The sequence below is a fragment of the Panulirus ornatus genome, chromosome 70, assembly GCF_036320965.1.
Source record: "Panulirus ornatus isolate Po-2019 chromosome 70, ASM3632096v1, whole genome shotgun sequence".
In the NCBI taxonomy this organism is placed as follows: Eukaryota; Metazoa; Arthropoda; class Malacostraca; order Decapoda; family Palinuridae; genus Panulirus; species Panulirus ornatus.
This window is the reverse complement of record NC_092293.1, coordinates 9,208,144-9,214,882: the sequence shown is the minus strand read 5'-3', so window position 1 is coordinate 9,214,882 and position 6,739 is coordinate 9,208,144. Positions and strand designations below refer to the sequence as shown.

The 6,739-nt window shown below is 44.5% G+C and overlaps 1 non-coding gene across 1 annotated transcript; it reads left to right on the top strand.

Annotated features, from left to right (window-relative positions):
- The first annotated feature begins 216 nt into the window (after positions 1-216).
- Positions 217-288, top strand: TRNAT-AGU (transfer RNA threonine (anticodon AGU)). Its single transcript has one exon. It is a non-coding gene; the product is annotated as a tRNA-Thr (tRNA).
- Positions 289-6,739: the final 6,451 nt, after the last annotated feature.

The window sequence follows — 6,739 nt, the reverse complement described above, 5'->3', positions numbered from 1 at the left end:
ATATATATGTTTATGTTTTTCACAACTTTTTTATTCTTTAATCTTTTAGGATTCAGGTTTAAGGATCTTGGTTCTGAACAACCATTATAATGCAACACAACACATATTTATCATAAACAAATAATTTATCACAATAACCATTATGTTTGTACCAGATTCTTTAAGTCCTCAATTATGTTTGCTCATAAATAAGAAATTTTTCCGCCACTGACAAGTGGCTCCGTGGTGTAGTGGTTAGCACATCTGTCTAGTAAACAGCAAATCCGGGTTCGATTCCCGGCGGAGCCTTTGTTTTCAGTATTCAGGATCGAAACATATATGACTGTGGTAAACCATCATCCGACACCACTGACCTTCATCATCCAGGCCAACAATCATCCAGCAGTGACACATCCACTCCTGCTGGTGGCTGACCTTCATCATCCAGGCCAACAATCATCCAGCAGTGACACATCCACTCCTGCTGGTGGCTGACCATCATCATCCAGGCCAACAATCATCCAGCAGTGACACATCCACTCCTGCTGGTGGCTGACCATCATCATCCAGGCCAACAATCATCCAGCAGTGACACATCCACTCCTGCTGGTGGCTGACCATCATCATCCAGGCCAACAATCATCCAGCAGTGACACATCCACTCCTGCTGGTGGCTGACCATCATCATCCAGGCCAACAATCATCCAGCAGTGACACATCCACTCCTGCTGGTGGCTGACCATCATCATCCAGGCCAACAATCATCCAGCAGTGACACATCCACTCCTGCTGGTGGCTGACCATCATCATCCAGGCCAACAATCATCCAGCAGTGACACATCCACTCCTGCTCGTGGCTGACCATCATCATCCAGGCCAACAATCATCCAGCAGTGACACATCCACTCCTGCTGGTGGCTGACCATCATCATCCAGGCCATCATCCAGCAGTGACACATCCACTCCTGCTCGTGGCTGACCATCATCATCCAGGCCAACAATCATCCAGCAGTGACACATCCACTCCTGCTGGTGGCTGACCATCATCATCCAGGCCAACAATCATCCAGCAGTGACACATCCACTCCTGCTCGTGGCTGACCATCATCATCCAGGCCAACAATCATCCAGCAGTGACACATCCACTCCTGCTCGTGGCTGACCACCACATGTTGTGCCTCGTGTGTGAAACATAAAGCCCATCATACAGTCGCCACACATCATTAACACATCTATAGTCGTGCTGCTGGACGAGTCTGAAGGTTTAATTATCGTGCCCTGGCAACCTGCCAGTGCGTCTGGTAGGTTGCCAGGGTACGATAATCAATCCTTCAGACTCGTCCACTGTGACGGTATAAGTGATAGTGAAGTGTGTATGTCAAACATACCACATCATGATGGAGGTTTTATTGGTCATTAATGTTTGTGTAGGTGTTGGTGAATCATGTCGATATGTTAAACTAGTTACGACTGTGTGACATATATACAGTAGAAACCTAACAAGGCTGCAGGTAGTTACTATGTTGTGGGATAACAAGGCTGCAGGTAGTTACTATGTTGTGGGATAACAAGGCTGCAGGTAGTTACTATGTTGTGGGATAACAAGGCTGCAGGTAGTTACAATGTTGTGGGATAACAAGGCTGCAGGTAGTTACTACGTTGTGGGATAACAAGGCTGCAGGTAGTTACTATGTTGTGGGATAACAAGGCTGCAGGTAGTTACTATGTTGTGGGATAACAAGGCTGCAGGTAGTTACAATGTTGTGGGATAACAAGGCTGCAGGTAGTTACTATGTTGTGGGATAACAAGGCTGCAGGTAGTTACTACGTTGTGGGATAACAAGGCTGCAGGTAGTTACTATGTTGTGGGATAACAAGGCTGCAGGTAGTTACTATGTTGTGGGATAACAAGGCTGCAGGCAGTTACTATGTTGTGGGATAACAAGGCTGCAGGTAGTTACTACTTTGTGGGATAACAAGGCTGCAGGTAGTTACTATGTTGTGGGATAACAAGGCTGCAGGTAGTTACTATGTTGTGGGATAACAAGGCTGCAGGTAGTTACTATGTTGTGGGATAACAAGGCTGTAGGTAGTTACTATGTTGTGGGATAACAAGGCTGCAGGTAGTTACTATGTTGTGGGATAACAAGGTTGCAGGTAGTTACGTATTTCCTTCAATTTGTTTGACGTTCAGTTACGTTGCAGTAGTGAGGCATTCTCCAACCTGTGTACAGACAACACCAATCTATGGATATGGATGAAGCTGAGGCATCTATTGTTAGGAATAGGCAGCCACGAGAGAGAGAGAGAGAGAGAGAGAGAGAGAGAGAGAGAGAGAGAGAGAGAGAGAGAGAGAGAGAGAGAGAGAGAGAGAGAGAGAGAGAGAGAGAGAGAGAGTAGCCTGGTGTTAGGGCCAACATAATGTTATGTTTGTGGATGACCATCTGAGGTGAAGGTGTTTTCGTCACCATAGACGACACGTTGCCAGAACTCAGCAGGTTTATCCTCCTAGTGGACCACCTCCTCCTCCATCCTCTCCTCCATATTACGTTAAGGTCCGGCTGGCTGCCCGTCTGGCCAACACACACACACACACACCACAACCTGAGCAGTTGTGTGCCAGCCTGGGACCCCCTGTGTACCGTGATCCATTGTACATATAACGAAGACATTTACACATCCACTGACCACCATTACGTCACCAAACCTTGAGAAATGGTTGTTGGTGGTTTGAACAATATCATCATAACTACACAACCCCAGGACAACATCCATGTGCCTCCTACACCTGCACTCCATGCAGGAGCAGGGTATGGTACACATCTCTGCAGCAAGATTATTGACTGGACTGTACCATGTCTTTCCTTCCTTACCAACGATACCGCCTCGCCGAAGATGACTTGTCATTCCCGGTGTAACCACTTACGGGTGGAGTCCGGTAACACATTTTGTATGGCATTATGTGACAGAGTGGAGTAACTATGTTGAAAAATGGTCTGCACTTCCATTGATTATATTGATGTGATCAAGATAAACAGAATTACACACCATAAATATCGAGTGTTGGGATGGAATCAGATACCAAACATAAGTAACTAGAAGGCATAAGGGATCCTAGATTGTGAAATACCTTGACTTAGGATCAGTATCGCCTCCTGTGGAAATACAAAGGAATTCCAACATCAGCAGATGACTGGGTCCTTCCCAGGCTGTTTATGAAGACATCAGTAAGTGACACATTAGTGTGGTGGTCAACGTTACAAGACATACAGATAATTACAAGGAAATAACCAACAAGTTGTCATTATGGAGGCGCCAAGTCCTGGACTTGATCAAACCAACTGTGACACTACGTCTCTACAATACTGCTCTCAACCACTCTACTTGGCAGATAATGTGGACAATACTGCTCTCAACTACTCTACTTGGCAGATAATGTGGACAATACTGCTCTCAACCACTCTACTTGGCAGATAATGTGGACAATACTGCTCTCAACCACTCTACTTGGTAGATAATGTGGACAATACTGCTCTCAACCACTCTACTTGGCAGATAATGTGGACAATACTGCTCTCAACCACTCTACTTGGCAGATAATGTGGACAATACTGCTCTCAACCACTCTACTTGGCAGATAATGTGCACAATACTGCTCTCAACCACTCTACTTGGCAGATAATGTGGACAATACTGTTGAAGAAAAGAAGGAACACAACTTTGTAATACTTGATCAGTTACAAGTGATCAACTTTAATACAAAACTCTAAAGCATCGTCCCACACGAGAACTTTTAAAGATATTTATAGAAGACATAATATCTATGTTAGATAGAACGTATTTCTTAAAAATATATCTTTATCCGAGAAGTGTACCACCTGTATGGAGAGACACAGTTATGTAGAACATGATCTATTGTATGAAATGAACTTTAATAACAAAGATACAACGTCTTGCTGATGAACAATCAACAAATACTTACACCAAATTTCAATATTAGATACAAAACATTTTTGCTGGAAATAAACGTAAGAAATGATATTGGGATAAAGGGACGTCAAAATATATATTGCTTATGTTAGGGCGAACTCGGTAGTTGGTGAAGCCACGACACAGAACCAGAGCAGTTATTTTGTACACTGAATATCATCTGTCATGTTTACACTTATGTTAATAATAGTCCAATCATATATATAACCCGGGATTATTATTAACCATTAAAACGAGTTTGGGATGATACAATCTCATTTATACGTATTTCCTGGGCCAGTCTGGTGGACGGTAGCAGATTGAGGTGAGTCTGGCCAATTCTGTCTACATATGTCGTGTTCTTAATTTTATAAAGAATTCAACAGAAGCTGAAGCCATAACACAGACCTGACTCTCGTCCCAAGCCTCTCTCTCCTGTCCTGCCTGACTCTCGTCCCAAGCCTCTCTCTCCTGTCCAGCCTGACTCTCGTCCCAAGCCTCTCTCTCCTGTCCAGCCTGACTCTCGTCCCAAGCCTCTCTCTCCTGTCCAGCCTGACTCTAGGTATTGTGGCACTGTTGGATACAGTGGTATTGTGGCACTGTTGGTTACAGTGATTTTGTGGCACTGCTGGTTACAGTGATGTTGTGGCACTGTTGGCTACAGTAGTATTGTGGCACTGTTGGTTACAGTGATGTTATAGCACTGTTGGTTAGAGTGGTATTGTGGCACTGTTGGTTACAGTGGTATTGTGGCACTATTGGTTACAGTGATGTTGTGGCACTGTTGTTTACAGTGGTATTGTGGCACTGTTGGTTATAGTGATGTTGTGGCACTGTTGGTTACAGTAGTATTGTGGCACTGTTGGATACAGTGGTATTGTGGCACTGTTGGTTACAGTGATTTTGTGGCACTGCTGGTTACAGTGATGTTGTGGCACTGTTGGCTACAGTAGTATTGTGGCACTGTTGGTTACAGTGATGTTGTAGCACTGTTGGTTAGAGTGGTATTGTGGCACTGTTGGTTACAGTGGTATTGTGGCACTATTGGTTACAGTGATGTTGTGGCACTGTTGTTTACAGTGGTATTGTGGCACTGTTGGTTATAGTGATGTTGTGGCACTGTTGGTTATAGTGGTATTGTGGCACTGTTGGTTACAGTGATGTTGTGGCACTGTTGGCTAGAGTGGTATTGTGGCACTGTTGGTTACAGTGGTATTGTGGCACTGTTGACTACAGTAGTATTATAGCACTGTTGTTTACAGGGGTATTGTGGCACTGTTGGTTACAGTGGTATTGTGGCACTGTTGGTTACAGTGATGTTGTGGCGATGTTGGTTACAGTGATGTTGTAGCACTGTTGGTTACAGTGATGTTGTGGCACTGTTGGTTACAGTGGTATTGTGGCACTGTTGGCTAAAGTGATGTTGTGGCAGTGTTGGTTACAGTGGTATTGTGGCACTGTTGGCTACAGTGGTATTGTGGCACTGTTGGCTAAAGTGATGTTGTGGCACTGTTGGTTACAGTAATGTTGTGGCACTGTTAGTTACAGTGGTATTGTGGCACTGTTGGTTAGAGTGGTATTGAGGCACTTTTGGTTACAGTGGTATTGTGGCACTGTTGATTATAGTGATGTTGTGGCACTGTTTATTATAGTGGTATTGTGGCACTGTTGGTTACAGTGATGTTGTGGCACTGTTAGTTACAGTGGTATTGTGGCACTGTTGGTTACAGTGGTATTGTGGCACTGTTGGTTACAGTGATGTTGTGGCACTGTTAGTTACAGTGGTATTGTGGCACTGTTGGTTACAGTGGTATTGTGGCACTGTTGGTTACAGTAGTATTATGGCCTGTTCTTTACAGTGGTGTTGTGGCACTGTTGGTTACAGTCCTCTTGAGGCACTGTTTGTTACAGTGATGTTGTGGCACTGTTGGTTACAGTGATGTGGCACTGTTGGTTACAGTGATGTTGTGGCACTGTTGGTTGCAGTGATGTTGTGGCACTGTTGGTTACAGTGATGTTCTAGCACTGTTGGTTACAGTGGTATTGTGGCACTGTTGGTTACAGTGGTATTGTGGCACTGTTGGTTACAGTGGTATTGTGGCACTGTTGGTTACAGTGGTATTGTGGCACTGTTGGTTGCACTGGTATTGTGGCACTGTTGGTTACAGTGGTATTGTGGCAGTGTTGGTTACACTGGTATTGTGGCACTGTTGGTTACAGTACTATTGTGGGACTGTTGGCTACAGTGGTATTGTGGGACTGTTGGCTACAGTGATGTTGTGGCACTGTTGGTTACAGTGATGTTGTGGCACTGTTGGTTACAGTGGTAATGTGGCACTGTTTGTTAGAGTGGTATTGTTGTCACTGTTGGTTATAATGATGTTGTGGCACTGTTGGTTATAATGATGTTGTGGCACTGTTGGTTATAGAGGAATTGTGGCACTGTTGGTTACAGTGATGTTGTGGCACTGTTGGTTACAGTGGTATCGTGGCACTGTTGGTTACAGAGGTATTGTGGCACCTTTGGGTACAGTAGCATTATGGCCTGTTGTTTACAGTGGTGTTGTGGCACTGTTGGTTACAGTGCTATTGTGGCTATGTTTGTTACGGTGATGTTGTGGTACTGTTGGTTAAAGTGATGTTGTGGCACTGTTGGTTACAGTAGTATTGTGGCACTGTTGGCTACAGTGATGTTTTGGGATTGTTGGTTCCAGTGGCACTGTGACACTGTTGGTTACAGTGGTATTGTGGCACTGTTGGTTACAGTAGTATTGTGGCACTGTTGGTTACA